This window comes from Chiloscyllium punctatum, chromosome 7 (assembly GCF_047496795.1).
Source record: "Chiloscyllium punctatum isolate Juve2018m chromosome 7, sChiPun1.3, whole genome shotgun sequence".
Taxonomy (NCBI): domain Eukaryota; kingdom Metazoa; phylum Chordata; class Chondrichthyes; order Orectolobiformes; family Hemiscylliidae; genus Chiloscyllium; species Chiloscyllium punctatum.
The window spans coordinates 61,561,456-61,578,656 of NC_092745.1; the positions used below are offsets into that span (position 1 = coordinate 61,561,456).

The window sequence follows — 17,201 nt, forward strand, 5'->3', positions numbered from 1 at the left end:
ATTTTATGGAAACAAAAGTCGTCGTATAACGTTTCAAAGCGACTATTCCGCAGACGGGCTGCTCAATGTCCTTATGTAAATCAGTTATTCCCGCAACAGCCAGCGAAGTCTTTAACAAAAAAAACATTTCTGTCGTTAAAAATGCATTTCATTTTTGTTGAAGCACGTTTCAAGCTTCAGTAGAAACGAAAGGGAGGCGATGGAAGCGAGTCGAGAATAAATCAGTAACATTGCAATTTAAGTCTGTGAGCAGTTTAAACCAGATGAAGATTACCTTGGTTTGTTGAAAACGTTAAAAATTAGCAGCTAAGTGGAGCGAGACCGTGAGAACAGGATACTGTCGGCGATTGCAAACAATAAGAAACCGGCGTCTTCTCTACAATAGGTCCATTTGTGAAAAAAAGGACCTCGCTTCAGTCCCAGCCTGGTGTCTGTCACCGACTCAGCAACATCAAAATTAACTCAGCTCGGAGACTGGGTGGCGATAAATAGAAGATGCGCGCAGCTGATAACAGTGCAAAAACAGGAAAAAGGTTGACGCAGGGGTATCCAGGACAGGAGCAGCCAGACAACAGAATTTAACAGAAACTGTTAGAAACGCCCTGCCACATACTTAATGCACAGATAAAAGACTGCAACTTCTGATTTCCATTTGCTTTGCAAAGACAGCGAAATGACTTTCCTGAAAATGACAACCGATAAATAAAATTCTGGTAAACTCCCAGAGCCTGACAGCATCTCCAGCTTGGGACGTTATAGAAGTCAGGAATGGGAGTGCAAAAGTGGCACCTTTATTTTTAAGTAACAAAGACGTTGCAATTTTAAATGTAAAGTCTGCAATACTTATCCACAGAACTGCATTAATAATTGCACTCGTCGGTGTCGGTTCTGACCAAAACCGCTGAAATATAGTTGGAGTCCTTACCCAGTCTGTCTCATGTAGCTGAGTAGTTTTCCCACGTGTTGTCAGTCTAAGACCTTGGCTGTCACTGAAACACATCGAAGAACCGAACGGGTTTTGACTGGGACACTGAGTTCACAGGCGCCCCCCTTTTCCTATTTGCTCCAACAGCCTACACTAACCCTGTCAGAGAGGTGCGCTCATTTGGCAGCGACATTGCTTTGTGCTGGAAGTCACCGAGTGGGGACATCGTGCAAGTTATTTTCACTGCAAACTTGAAATGACCTGAATTCATCCCCACCGCTTCAATAACGATATCTAATCAGGCGAAACCGGGTTTCAAATGTATAGATTTCCAAGGCGTCAATATTTTATCACAGCTCGACCCCAGCCTGACATTTCAGGGGTCAATAATCTTAGGTGCAGGATTTGTTTTCCGTGCTTCTTAGTTTAGTACAATTTATGAGTAAATTTTAAAAGAAACTTGGTATAAAGTAGTTGTCCCTGCTGACAAACCGAACTCCACAAGTTTGATGCATGAGGTGGTTTGAGTCTTGCATATATTTTACAGTCGCCAGCACAACTCGCAACAACCTCCCCCGTCTATTATTTTTTTTTAATAAACAGGTCTACTCACATCGCCCCTACTCACATCGCCTCAAGGGGCGATGTGAGGGGCGCTATTGAAAAGCAATGGTGGAGTTTCCCGCTAACCCCAGTGGGTGGCTGACTGGACTGCGGAGAGACCAGTCCATCTGGAGTTAGGGGGTGGGGAGGGGGAGTGGTATTGTCTGTCACTGTCGGCTCAGGGCTGGGGCAGGGAGAGTGGCGGCGGTGAGACCCATTCCCTGACCAAAAGGCAGCTTTGTTTGCAATGGGACCTGGTCTGAGGGAGCTGCGGCACTGCAGGAAGTGACTGCGGAATCATTTGGACCGAATGTGAGGCCGAGTGGGTGGAGTGTGAGGGAGGGGAGATGGGAGGGTGGGGTGGATGAGAGCAGGAAGGCCGGGGAGGTGGAGGGGAGATTTCCCGGCTGCCACCGTGTAGACGGTCGTTCACAGAAAGTGGTGGAATCCGGTAGTAAGCTACTTCCCTGACGCTTCTCTTCTCCTCCATTTAAAAAAAACCCTTTAAAAAAATATATCCAGTGTTAGGGTTCGAGCTCATTAAAGCTGGTGCTTGTCTTTAAAGGTCAACCATGGGAAACTGGTTCACACTTGCCAACCTACACTGGAGACTCCTGAAGAGCAAACTACTTAACCCAGGATCAGAGGTGGGGAAGGGGATATTGTTCACCATCAGCCGCAGGGCAGCCACTGGAGTGTACTGTGAAGACCCACAGGATGGGGGCAGCGGCCATTGCAGGATTTCTCCTTGTGGAAGAGGAGGAGGAACAACAGCAGAGGAGGGCAGCCCAGGAACGCCGAGGGCACAGACGGATAACCACGCGGCGCACAAACTACCCCAGGCACCGGGTGTTTAGGAACAGGGTCAGTTACTTAGGCTTGACAGAGGAGCAGTGCCTGAAGAGGCTGCGGCTGAGCAGGGATGCTGTGACCCAGGTCTGCCGTTTGGTCCAAGGTGATCTACACGGAGAGTCGATCATCCGCACTGCATTGCCAGTGGCAGTGAAGGTCACCGCTGCCTTGAACTTCTACGCCACAGGGACTTTTCAGGCGCCCACGGCGAACATCACTGGGATCAGTCAGTTTGCTGTGTACCGTTCCATTAAGGAGGTCACTGATGCATTGATTCGACATGCACCCACCTACTTGAGTTTCAGGAAGGACGAAGAGCAACAACGACAACAGTACTTCTTCAACATTGCCGGCTTCCCCAAGGTACAGGGGATTATTGATTGTATGCAAGTCGCAATTTGTGCACCGAATAACAATCCCATGGCCTACTTAAATGCAAAAGGCTACTACTCTATCAATGTCCAAATCATATGTGACCACCGACAGAAAATAATGAACGTCCATGCATGCTGTCCAGGAGGCATACACGACTTTTACATTCTGAAGCAATCTGAGGTGCTCTTGATGTTTGAAGGGGAAGGAAAGCTGAACGGATGGCTCCTTGGAGATCTAGGTTATGTGCTGCAGCCATGGCTGATGACTCCACTGCTGCACCCTGGTACCGAAGCTGAGAACAGATACAATGTTGGACATGCACAAACCAGTAGAGTCATAAAACAGACATTTGGACTACTGAAGAAACGCTTCAAGTGTTTGGATCATTCAGGGGGTGCCTTGCGATATGCACCAGAAAAAGTCAGCAAAATTGTAACTGTGTGCTGCATGCTGCACAATATTGCCATGGACAGTGGCCTCTCCCTGGATTTAGATGAGGAGCTTCAATCCATAGAAGATGAGGAAGATCACGGCCCACAGCAGCCACCAGCCCTGGATCAGCCACTACAGGCAGCAAGGCAGATGCGCGAGGAAGTCATTGCTCAGTTCTTTAGTTGAGGGCTTCTGCTGTTTTCTGGACTTGCTTCTCTATTTTTGCATTTTGGTTACTGAAGTTTTTTTTATTGCTTCTCTAATTTTGTTACTTCACAATAAAATTAGACTTTGAAACTATCATAAAAATGTGCAATATATTAAATAAGTGTGTTTTATTGTGAGTTGGTGGGCTTGCACTTTCGCAGCATATGAATAAAGTGTGGCGCCTTTCCAGGGTCTGTACCTCTACATGCTTCCTCAGTGGGGAAAGTAACAAGAGATGGCTTTGCACATGAATAAGCAAACACCTTTTTTCTGGTTCACTTCTGAGATTTGCCCATTACCGGTATATCCAACATTTATTGATCTTCCTGAGTTACTTTTGAGAAGTGGTAGAAGCCCATGAATCATTATAGTCTAGCTACCTCAGCAGGAAGGGAGTTCCAGGTCTTCTATCTCCAGAGATAGAATGAGTTAGGGTGGTGTTTGACTTTGTGAGAAACTTGGGGATGGTGGTATCACCAAGCATTTGCTGTCCTTGTTTTTCTAGAGTGGTAGAGGTGATGCGTTATTGAGGTGGTGTTGAAGGAAACTTGCTAAGTCACTGCAGTGCATCTTGTGGAAAGAGTATACTGCTGCTGATGTGCATAAGTGGTAAAGGAGTGAATATTGTAGATGGTCAATGGAGTGCCAGGTAGGATGTTTTATTCAGGATAGTGTTGAGCATTTTGATTGCTGTTGGAGCAGCACTCATACATGCAGATTGAGAGTATTTGGGAAATTGAGAGGAAAGTTATGCATCAAGGAATTCCCAGCCTCTACTTTTGTGACACAGATGGCACTTCAATTAAAATCCTCATCAGTAATGACACTCAATAATTTTTTGATGGCAGATTCATTAATTGTAATGTTGTTGAATGTCAGGCAAAGATAGTTAGCTTCTCTCTTGTCGGAGGTCATTTTTTGAAACTTGTGCAGCGTGGATGTTCTTTACTGATGAGGCAGGGCATTGACAGTGGAGGAAAGTAAAGGAAACAAATTCTGTACTCCAGCTATCACTACCTCATCAGAAAATCCTGTCTCATACACTCAAAGATTTGCAGGTTAAGAATCAGTCTGTTCAGCTGCATGAAGACCCCTGGTAGATGATCAAGACCCTGAGTAGATGCTATCCTCAAATTGTTGCCAACTGGCCACTTTACAGTTATTAGTTAGATTGAAGTCATGGTGTTATCGAAGTTTGGACTTGAATGTTGAAGAGTATTTAACATTTTGAAAAGGTAAAAATCCAGGAAAAGGTGTTGGGGTTGTTTTTGGTTAACTAAGGGTGTTATTACTATAGTTATGAGAGGTAGCCTTAGATTAAAACAGCAAAATGTAGATATATGTTTTAGAAGAAAGGTAGGTGATCATTTGTAGGAGTTTATAAGTTCTTTAACATTAGTTAAACTGTAGGTCAGAGTCAGGAAGAGAAATAAATGGAGCACCTAATTCCACATATAAATTGGTTGATTAAGATTGAGAAACAGAGCCTGGAAAATGAGTTAGTAAAGTACATTTAGATTAGATTCCCTACAGAATGGAAACAGGCCCTTCAGCCCAACAGGTCCACACCAACCCTCCGAAGAGTAACCAACCCAGACCCATTCCCCTATATTTACTCCTGACTAATGCACCTAACACTATGGACAATTTAGCATGGCCAGTTCACCTGACCTGCACATATTTGGTTTGTGGGAGGAAACCGGAGACCTGGAAGAAAGCCATGAAGACACGGGGAGAATGTGTAAACTCCACACAGACAGCTGCATGAGGTTGGAATTGAACCTAGGTCTCTGGTGCTTTGAGGCAGCACTGAGTCACCATGCCACCCATTTGGATATACATTTCAAGCATTATACTCTAGAGTCAATAGAAGCCTTTCAAGATTTATGTGATAAAAGTGTTATTGTGATATGTTATTGTTTTACAAATTTGGATTTTTAAAATAGAGGTAGATTGATTTTGAATTCAGTGAGGTAACCTTTTGTTAAATAAAAGGGTCAGAAAGTCATTTGGAACAGTGGCCAAACACATCATTTTCCAGAAAACATGTTATTTTGTCACATGCCCAGTAGGATACCTGTGAAGTTAATTCATAGAATGTTTATACCACCAAGTTTATGACAGACAGATAACAGAGACCCCAGGAGCACTCATTTAGTTTTGACGTAGGGAGAATCAGGAATTCAATTCCAAAGAGGAGATTCCACCTAGCAGAAGAATCAAGTTTTCAGATGAGCAGAACAACTACCCTAGTAGAGGAGGTTTAGTCTGTGAAGTCTTCAAGCTGTGAGAGTTTGTATACAGGTTTTCAAATTGTCAGAACTAAAAATAGTTTTAGGTCATTAGAACTGAAAAGAGGATCAGATCAACAGAAGTGGAAAGAAATCATAAACTGCCTCAGCATTCTGAGAAGGAAAACCGAAAGGAATCAGTGAAGTAAGAAATTAGAATTGAGGCAACATAATAGTTCTGTGGGATTGAGGATCTGTAATGGAGATTGCTGGGGGAAATGGTGAAATTTTATTTTGCTGTTTTATATATATTTTCTTCTAAATTCTGATGTCATAGCCATAGAGATGTACAGCATGGAAACAGACCCTTTGGTCCAACTCATCCAGATATCCCAACCAAATCTAGTCCCGTTTGCCAGCACCCGGCCCATATCCCTGCAAACCCTTCCTAATCATATACCCATCCAGATGCCTTTTAAATATTGCGATTGTACTAGCCTCCACCACTCCCTCTGGCAGCTCATTCAATACCACCCTCTGCGTGAAAAAGTTGTCTCTCAGGTCTCTTTTATATCTTTCCCCTCTCACCCTAAACCTATGCCCTCTAGTTCTGGACTCCCCATCTCAGGGAAAAGACTTTATCTATTTATCCTATCGATGCTCCTCATGATTTTATAAACCTCCATAATGTCACCCCTCGGCCTTCGACGCTCTGGGGAAAACAGCGCCAGCCTATTCAACCTCTCCCTAAAGCTCAAATCTTCCAACCCTGGCAACATCCTTGTAAATCTTTTCTGAACTGTTTCAAGTTTCACAACATCCTTCCGAAAGGAAGGAGACCAGAATTGCACGCAATATTCTAACAGTGACCTAACCAATGTTCTGTACAGCCGCAACATGACCTCCCAACTCCTGTACTGTGTTTGGCTTTATTTATTTTGTGGCTCAAACTTTTGCTCTTGTGTTAAAGAAAAATTTGCAGCCTAATATGAATATGAAACTAAACTTATCAAGCCAATTCTTTATGAGAGATGACTTGTTCAATATAGTATTACCATCAGCTGATATCATAACATGTAGTAATAAGCAATGAGATAGGATTTACCTCATGGTAAACTAATGTCTTAAAGTCACAACAATCATTACCTAATAGAATTTTACATTCAGCATTAAGGGGAAAAGTATGGGTTCGCAACAAGCGTTTTAAGCTTAAGTAAAGGCTATTGTAACGGTATGAAATCAAAGCTAACTAAAATATCTGGGAAAGTAGCTAATAGGGAGATGAGTAGAAATGTAGTTATAGGCTTCGAAGGAGATATTTAATAACTGAAACATTTGTTTCAGTGAGAACGGAAGGCTCTTTGAGAAATATGCTTCATCCATGACTGAATAAGCAGGTAAGGGTAATATGAGATTGAGGAAACATTGTATAATTCTTAAAGATTAGTGGTGGATCAGACGATTGGTCAGATTTTAAAAACTGACCAAAACAATAATAGGGAGAAATGAGAGAGTGAAAGAAAATAAGCTGATAATATAAAACAGCAAACATTTTAAGCATTTAAATGTGAAAAGAGTAACTAAAGTTAAAATTGGTTCACTAAAAAGTGATAGTCGTGGATTGATAATGGAAGTCAAGGAAGTGATGATAAGTTCATAACATATAGGAGCAGAATTAGGCCATTTGGCCCATTGAGTCTGCTCAGGATTCGATCATGGCTGGTATGCTCCTCACCCCCTTTTTTCTGCCTTCTCCCCATATCCCTTCAACCCATCACCAATTAAAAATATATCTAACTCCTCCTTAAATTTACTCACTGTACCCACTGCACTTTTGGGTAGTGAATTCCATAGAATCAAAACCCTGTTCAACTCTGTTTTAAATTTCCTACCCCTTATCCCAAGACTATGACCTGGTGGACTTGGATTTCCAAAAGATAATTGATGAGGTACACATCAAAGATTACTCTGCAAGGTAAGAACATATAGCACAGGAGATAACATATTTAGCATGGATAAAGGTATGGTCATCTAACAGAGAAAAGAGAGTAAGAGCTAGATGAAGGGACAGCGTATATAGAAACTTAATTTACTGCCAGGTACTACAAACAATTAAGAAGGCATGTTGCCATTTATTGCATGGAAATAGAATACAAAAATGGGGAGGTTTTACGACAGCTTCCAGGGTTGGGACCATATCCAGAACATTGTATGCAGCTTTCAGAATTGATATAATTGCTTTGGAAGCAGTTCAGAGAAGGTTCACATGGAATGAAGGATTTATAAAGAAAGATTGGAAACGTTGGACATACACCCATTGATGGGTCACAGTTAAATGAATGAGGTGATCTCATTGAACCATTTACGTTCCTGAGGGGATTTGGTAATGTGCATATTAAATCATAGAATCAGAGAGATTATACAGAATGGAAACATGCCCTTTGGCCCAACCTGTTGATGCTGACCATGTTTCCTAAATTGAATGGTCCCATTTGTCTGCATTTGGCCCGTATCCCTCTAAACCTTTCCTATCCATGTACCTGCCCAAATGCATTTAAATGCTATACTTACTACCACCTCTTCTGGCAGCTCATTCCATTTACACATCACCCTCTGTGTGAAAACGCTGCCCCTCAGGTCCCTTTTGAGGGAAGAATGAAGAGGGAAGAATTGGAAGAATGTTTCCTCAATAGGGGAAACTAGAAGTTGAAGAGATATTGAATTTTTCTTCTCTTTGAGAGTCATTAGAAAGTGGAATTCTTTTCCCTCAAAAGCAGTTGAACTTACTGAAAGCAGAGTTAGATTTTGGATAGATGAGGATATCAAACATTATGAGGGGCAGTCAGGAACATGGCTTTGAGACTACAAGTTGATCCGCTATTCAGGTGAAATAGCTTGATGGGCTGGATAGTATTTCCCTGCTCTGAAGTCCCATGTTCTAATAACCAAGCTCAAAGTTGATCAATGATATGTCAGAATCTAATCTCAGGATCAAGTATGAGAACTGACTTAATCTCAGAAAGCTGCTAGGATGAAAAATGGAGTCAGTAGTTAGGGAATGAAGGGATGAAAGCAATGACTTCAGGTTTCCCAAAATTTAATAGCTGAAAGTTTCTGTTTATCTGGTACTGGGTGCTCAATAAGCAGTATGATAATTTAGCAACAGTGAAGGTGTTGAGAGCAGTGGTGGTGTGATTGAACTCATCTCAGTTATTTTGTACTGATTTGGTCAAAGGCTATAGTGAAGCCTTGATCTAAATAGACTTGGCAGAATCAAACTGAACATTGGTGAGCTGGTTCTTGTTGAATAACTTCTGCTTGACAGAACTGTTAATAACACCCTCCATGGATGTTCTATTTTGAGCTGCTAGGTCTATTTTAAGTCTATCCCATTCATGCTAACACTGTCCTCACTGAAGAGATAGGATTTCATCTACAGAGGGACAGCTGGATGGTAGTCACTCTGAGATACTTTCTAACCCACCCGTTCCTACTGTCGCTGTCATGGACTGATGTATCTGTGACAGTTTGATTGATGAGTATGAGGTCAAGTGGTTCCCTTGCCATGCAGCATAGGCCCAGACTGGCAGACATGTTTTCCTTGAGGAGTTGGTCAAGTCGGTTAATAGTGATGCTACTGAGCCAGTCTTGATCACAGTAATTGAAGATTTCCTTCTGTGATAATCCTGCTCCTTTAACAAGGTTATGTTGTTCTGATTTTCTTTCAGTGATTCTGAAAATTCTAGGTTTGAAGGGTTTTGGAGCCAGTTTGATTATAGCTAACAGATACTGCACCAGGCAAGGGCTTTCAAGATTTTTTTTTAAAATGTACAACGAAAGAAGGGTAAAAACAATGACTGCAGATGCTGGAAACCAGATTCTGGATTAGCGCTGCTGGAAGAGCACAGCAGTTCAGGCAGCATCCAAGTAGCTTCGAAATCGACGTTTTGGGCAAAAGCCCTTCATCATGATGAAGGGCTTTTGCCTGAAACGTCGATTTCGAAGCTACTTGGATGCTGCCTGAACTGCTGTGCTCCTCCAGCACCACTAATCCAGAACGAAAGAAGAGTGGCCAGTTCTCCGAGCTCAGGTTTATTCTGGTTTGGTTTGGTTTTAGCAGTCTGGCTGTTAACTGAAAGCAGTTTGAGGCTGCTTGTCCAAGAAACAGCTACATGGAAGAAGGTGTTCCATGCTGAATCTTTCTGCCATCTCCCTCTCTCCTGTAAGATTTTGTGTTTGATTTTTCCTTTTTTTGCCAAAGGTGTTTATGTGGATTGTTGCAGGAATTTGGAACATCATCATTAAGGTGGGATAATCTGTTGGGTTTTTGGATAGGTTAAGTTATTCTGTACTCCGTCCCTCTTCTGTTTATGTTCCATTCGGTAATCTTGCAAATAAATTCTGTTTTTTTTTAAACTAAGTATTTGGGCCAGATGCATCACTCCTGGAATAGCCACACTATACCTGCTTAAAACAACTAGCAAAGTTAGGGTCCGGGCTACTTTCTTGAAATGTTCTGAGGGGGTCTGGCCTGGTCCATAACACCCTCCCCCCCCCAATCCAGAGTACATCCTGAACCCTGCTATCTACCCTTAGTAGTTGTTCCAAGTGGTATTCAACACGGAGGAGCAATGATTTAACAACTGAGGGAGATGATCAGTTTTCTTGCCCACGTTTGCTCTGATATTATGAGACTTCATATGATTTCTTTAGAGCGGGGAAACAGGCCCTTTGGGCTAACAAGTCCAACCAACCTTCCAAAGAGCAACCCACCCAGACCCATTTCCCTCTGACTAATGCACCTAGCACTATGGGCAATTTAGCATGGCCAATTCACCCAACCTGCACATTTTTGGACTGTGGGAGGAAAGCAGGGCATCCAGAGGAACCCACGCAGACACAGGGAGAACGTGCAAGCTCCCCACAGACAGTCACCCGAGGCTGGAATCGAACCCAGGTCCCTGGCGCTCTGAGGCAACAGTGTTAATATCTGAGCCACCATGCTGGCCCAGCAGCAAGCTTGTAGCTTAGAGGGAACATTGGTGTGCAGTTAATGTCAAGGGTGCCGAGGGCCTTTTACCCCCAGTGTATAGCACAGTGCCACTACCTCTACAGTATCTGTCCTTCCAGTGAGACAGGACAAACCCAAGGTTTGTGACAGGAGATTGATACATTGGCTTGGGGGTATAATAAGATCAGTATCATACAGTTCTCACAATTTTAGAAAAACATTGTTGCTTGTTGATAAGAAGAACTTCGGCTGAAATTCTGAATGGGAAGGGTGAGCCTTTGTTGCTTCCTGTGTCTAGACCACCACGGGATTATTAATTCAGTTTTATTCTAAGCTGACTTTTCTGCAGCAGTTTAGTGCAACTGAGTGCTTTGCTTGGCTATTTCAAGGGGCATTTAAAAGACAACAACAATGCTGTGTGTCTGGATTCACATACAGGATAAGGACGGGATACTAGTGAACGCGATAAGTTACATAATTTCATGATCATTATTAATCAATACAGTACTGGATTTCTGTTCTAGTTTTTTGAACTTTTTAATTGAATTTTCTGATAGAATTTAAATAAATAGAACTGACCATGTAACCTGGGTATCAGATGTGGGTAACATTTAATCTTATCTAAGTCAGTTTGTGTAATCAAGTCCCACGCCAAAGACTGGCACATACAAGTCAGGAGATGCTGTTGTGATGAAAGGTTCCAACCTGAAATGTCAACTCTCCTGGTCCTCTGATGCTGCTTGACCTGCTGTGCTTTTTCTAGCTCCACACTTCATCGACTCTGACCAAACAGAATCTGCAGTCTACACTATCTCCATTGCTCGGGTGCCTTATTAAACTGTGACAGTCTTTGTCCTCCAAAGTGCATGTATTTCTTGTGCTAGTTCCTGTGACTGGCCTTGGAGCAGCAACTTTTGTGTCAGACCTGTGCTGCAGTGTTTGCAGGATCTTCCCCATGCAAGTGAGGCCATAAAGCTGCTGCTGTTGAGCTTAGACCTAATCAGCTACTGCTCTATTGTGCCATTTCTGGAACACTCAATGATCAAGAAGAGTCGATCTTTGCATTTACATTACATCTTTCATGTCCTCAGAATGCTCCACAGTGCTTCACTACCATTTGCTGAGTAGTCACCGTTAATGGATGTAATATATGCAGCAAGATTCCACAAGCAGCAAAGAATCATAGAATCCCTACAGTGTGGAAGCAGGCCATTCAGCCCATCAAGTCTACAATAACCCTCGAAACAGCATCCCACCCAGACTCACCCCCCTACCCTGTTCCTATAATTCTGCATTTCATGTGGCTAATCCACCTAGCCTGCACACTATGGGCAATTTAGCATGGCCAATCCACTTAAACTGCAATCTTTGGACTGTAGGTGGAAACAGCAGCATCTGGAGGAAACCCATGCAGACGGGGAGAATTAGCAAAATCCACACACACAGTTCCCAAGGGTGGAACTGAACCAAGGTACTTGATGCTGTAAGGCAGCACTGCTAACCATGCTACCCTAAGAAATGAGCAGTTAATCTATAACTTGGAATGATCTTGACTGAGGGACGAATTGCATCCAGGAGAATTCTCCTGCTAGTTTCCTAAATGTATCTTGGGGTCATTTTTTATGTCATGATAAACTGAACAACCCTGTGTTGCATTTGTATTGTTTGGTGTTGCTTCCAAAACAGACCTGTGTTTACTAGATGGCCTAAAATAAAATTCCTCAATTCCACCTTGATGATTGGCTAGTGAATGGACTGTAACTGTGATCCTTTCTTAGATATTATGAAGCCTCCATTGCAGCAGTACAATTCATGAGTAACGTTCAAGCTGTGTCTGTGGTTTGTGTAAATGTGATCCCTAGAGCGGATTGGCAAGTCTTCCACTACGTCACTAGTATGGAAAATGGCACTGTTGATCTGCCTACTTAACCTGTGATGACTTAGTAGATCTTTGCTGTATATAATCTGTTGTACCAGCAGCACTGGTATCAACTGACATGGTAGAAAATTGCCCAAGTCTGTTCTGTTCTCAAAAAGCAGGGCAAATGCAACCTGTCTAATTACTAACCCATCAGCTTTTCTCTTGACCATCAGTGAAGTAATGAAAGAGGTTATTAACAGAGCTATCAAGCAGTTTTCACTTAGTAGTAGCCTCCTCATTGACTCTCAGTTTGGGTTCCACAAGGGCCAAACAGCTTCTGACCTCATTACAACCTTGGTTCAAGCAGGGAGAAAAAAATCTGAATTTTAGAGGTGAGGTGAAAGTGACAGCCATTGTCATCAAGGCATCATTTGACCAAAAAGCCCTTACAAAACTAGAGGTAATGAGAAACATAGAGTAAACTCTCTGCTGTTTGGAGTCATACCTGCACAAAGGAAGATGTTTGTGGTTGTTGGAGGTCAGTAATCTCAGCTGCAGGACATCTCTGCAAGAGTTCCTCACGGTAGTTTCCTAGGCCCAACCATCTTCAGCTACTTGTTCAGTTACCTTTGGACAGGAGGGGTTCTACTGATGACTGCACAATGTTCCATACTATTCACGACTCCTCAAATACTGAAGCAGTCCATGCCCAAATGCAAAATCTAGACAATATCCAGGCATGGGCTGACAAGTGCCAAGTAACATTGGTGTCAAACATATGCTAGGCAAAGACCATTTCCAATAATATCTATTCGCTGTGTCTTGACATTCAATATTATTACCATCAGTGATTCTGTCACTATTAACATATAGGGGGTTACCATTGACCAGAAAAACAATGACTAAGGAGAGGTCAGAGGCTAGGAATCACATTGAGTAACTCATCCCCTGACTCCCCAAAACCTGTTGTCCATCATCTGAAAGGCACAAATCTGGAGTGTGACAGAATACACACTCTATATGGGTCAGCTCCAAGAAACTTAGATTAGATTACTTACTGTGTGGAAACAGGCCGTTCGGCCCAACAAGTCCACACCGCCCCGCAGAAGCGCAACCCACCCATACCCCTACATTTACCCCTTACCTAACACTACGGGCAATTTAGCATGGCCAATTCACCTGACCTGCACATCTTTGGACTGTGGGAGGAAACCGGAGCACCCGGAGGAAACCCACGCAGACACGGGGAGAATGTGCAAACTCCACACAGTCAGTCGCCTGAGGCGGGAATTGAACCCGGGTCTCTGGCGCTGTGAGGCAGTAGTGCTAACCACTGTGCCACCGTGCCTGCACAAAGGAAGATGTGCTAACTTGAGACTGTCCAGGACAAATCAGCCCACTTGATTGGCACTATATCCATATGCATCCACTCTCTCCACTGTCAATCCTTAGTAACACCTACAAAATGCAATGCCGAAATTCATCAAGGCTCCTTTGACTGCACCTTCCAAACCCATAACCACTACCATCTAGAAGGACAAGGGCAGCACATACATGTGAACTCCACCCCTCCAAGCCACTCACTATTCTTACTTGGAAATATATTACTATTCCTTCAGTGGTGCTGGGTCAAAATCCTGGAAATCCCTCTCTAACAGCATTAGACAAAAGGTTTGCAGTCGTTCAAGAAGATCTAACCACCACCTTCTCTAGGACAACCAAGGATGGGCAATAAATATCGACCCAGCTAGCGATGCTTACCTCCCATGAATGAATTTTTAAAAATCAAACCTGAATCACGTATATGGGTGTGACAGATCTAGGCTCCATAATGTGCTCTCTTATAAAATATATCTATTATTGATAGCTATTTTAATCCTGGATTCTGATTACTTGACATGCAGCAATTTTGTTTTGTTTATTTCTTTCTAGAGATTTTTTTTGCATGGGTGTGGGACAATTGAAGGAAGTATCCATTTCTGCTTAGGTCACTAAATAATTTCAACAAATTATTCTGATTGTCCACATCATGTTTGAACAATGGACACTTAAAGATGCATTGTTTGTGAAATAATTCAAGAGAGGCTGCATTCCCGTAACCAAGTCACCCTTTATTCACACATGCATAACACTTGACACTGGTCCAGTTTCCTCAGAGCCAGCTTTCATAGTGAATAGAACCTCTGACATTCCTGTTTACCTCTGTCAGCCAGGGCTCCCTGATTGGACGAGATTAAAAGCCCCAGTCAGGGAACTTATATTCTATAAGATCCACCTGGCTGATCTTGTTACCATAATATGTTCCTCCCTCTGTAAGACTGGGGTCGTTGGCCTATTCTTTTTCTTGTAGCCTCTTTTGGGGTGCTTTCACATCAGGTCTGATTCCTCTGACTCAGCCAAAAAGTGGCAAGTACAGGATTGTAGCACGTTCTTGGTCCCGGAGCATCTCAGAAGAAATTCATCCTCTTCTTCAGGCAGTAAAGGCGTCGAAGCCGCCGTGTCCACCTCAGACTCCGAGGTTTCTTCGACGCTCGATGGAGGGGGAGAAGCCATGGGTTCTGACGGCCTTCCCAGATGTTCTGAGAGGCTGGTTATGTTTTGTTCCTGTCCCGTTTGCAGGTTTCATGTTAGCCATGTGCTTGTGCAGGACCACCTTCCTTATGTGAACTTTGTACATCACAGGACCTGACCTCACATCGACCATGCTTCATACCCATTCAGGGCTATTTCTGTGGTTTCAGCACGAAACTTCATCCTCTGAAGTAAACTGTCTCTTTTGCTTAGAGGAATCTTGTACCAGACATTGGTGTTCCTGATGCTGTTTTATCACTTCCCTCCCAGTCTGGGAAGATCAGATTTAACCTGGTGCAGAGTCTTTTCCTCATTAGCAACTCTGCTGGAGCTGTCCCTATAGTTTCATGACGGGTGGTCCGATAATCTGATAGGAGCGGGACAGTTTGGTATCTGGCAAAGCTGTAGGCTGTTTTTTTAAGCCTGCCTTCAAAGTTTGGACTGCTCTTTCTGTCAGACCATTGGACGATGGATGGTATGGAGCTGTCTTTATATGCTGAATGCCATTCAACTTTAGGAAATACTTGAAATCCCTGCTAGTAAATGATGGCCAGTTGTCTGTGACCAACAATTTCAGGAGCTCGTGTATTGCAAATGTTGCTTGCAGCTTTTCTACAGTCCCTGTGTTCGACAAATGAACTTGATACATGTCTAGCTACTTTGAGTAGGTATCCAGAATGACTCAGAACATTAAGCCCATGCGTAGTCAATGTGTAACTGAGTCTAGGCCTTACCCAGCCATTCCCACAAATGTGGGAGAGCTGCTGGCAATAATTTTTGCCTTTGTTGCACTCTGGGCACTGCCCCACTAATTTGGCTATGTCAGCATCCAGTTTTGGCCACCAGACATAACGTCGTGCCAACATCTTCATTTTGAACATCCCTGGATGACTCTGGTGGAGTTCAGCCAGGATCTGGTGGTGACCTTTGCTCAGGATGGTCACTCTTGTTCCCCATAATAATTTGCCGACCTCTACTGTGATCTGGTTTTGCTAGGTCCAGAAAGGTTTCAATTCTGTTTGTTATGGCTGTTTTGTTTCCCCCATCACCACCCGCTGTTTTAGTTTTGCCAGGACTGGATCTCTTTCCATTCACAGTCTGATATTGTCAGTGGTGGCTGGAAAAGTGTCCAAAAAGTTTAAAACCAGAACAGACTCCTCAAGCGGCATCACCACTGGTGGTGTATCTGCCAGCAGGATGTGGCTGAAAGCATCGCATTTGTTACTTGGCCTCCCGGACGGTGTTCCAACTTGTAATTGTATGCACTTAAACTGAGAGCCCACTGCTGAAGTTGATCTGAAACTATGGGTGGCATGGCATTGTTCTCTTTAAGTAGCCCTAGCATGGATTGTGGTCTGTTACTATTACAAATTTACACCCATAAATTTCTCACTCCAAAGATGGCTGCCAAGCCTTCTTTCTGTATGTGGGCGTATTTGCATCAGCCAAAGCCTGGGAAGCATACACTATTGAGCGTTTCTCTCCATTGGGCCATCTACGAGTCAACACTACCCCAATACCATACAGGGAAGCATCGCATCTCAGCACCAGATCTCGCTTGGGATCTCAGTGTGCCAATACCTTACATGATGATAACTGCTTCTTCACTTCCCTAAAGGCTAAGTCTTGACTGTGAGACTATTTCTAAGGCTGGAGCTTTTTCAATAGCAGATAAATGTCAATCTGGGGTAGACTTTGTAAAATGTTCCCCATCTGACGATACTCCAAATGGCAGTCTTGTATATTGGTACAAATCCTTTTGGGTATTAATTGTAGCATACTTTTGGGAATCCTCATCTAACTGCATGGTATGCAAAGACAGGAGGCAACATGGAGATCAACAAAGTAGTGGGTTGGCCCGTGCTATTTCAGTCAACTGAAGTGAGTTGGCAAAAACTGCGTTCTTCCTCCCTCGATTTAAAGCAGCGTGGGTCAATTGCAAATCACAAACTCCCTGTCCAAAACTCAGGGAAACACCATTTCCAGCTCTCTGCTTCTTCCAAGTCCTCTGCCAAAAGTTAAATAATTTACTACTTTCATATTATCAGAACTTCTGTCTTTTTGGTCCACCAATTCTTTGTTGCTGTTTGATTGTTAACCTTTCAAAAATAAAAAAGGGGCAAATTGAAGTGG

General features: G+C 43.1%; 1 long non-coding RNA gene across 1 annotated transcript in view; it reads left to right on the forward strand.

The window, feature by feature from the left end:
• LOC140479721 (uncharacterized) overlaps positions 1-17,201 on the forward strand; it is a 259,861-nt gene that overhangs the window by 11,364 nt on the left and 231,296 nt on the right. The window lies entirely within an intron of this gene.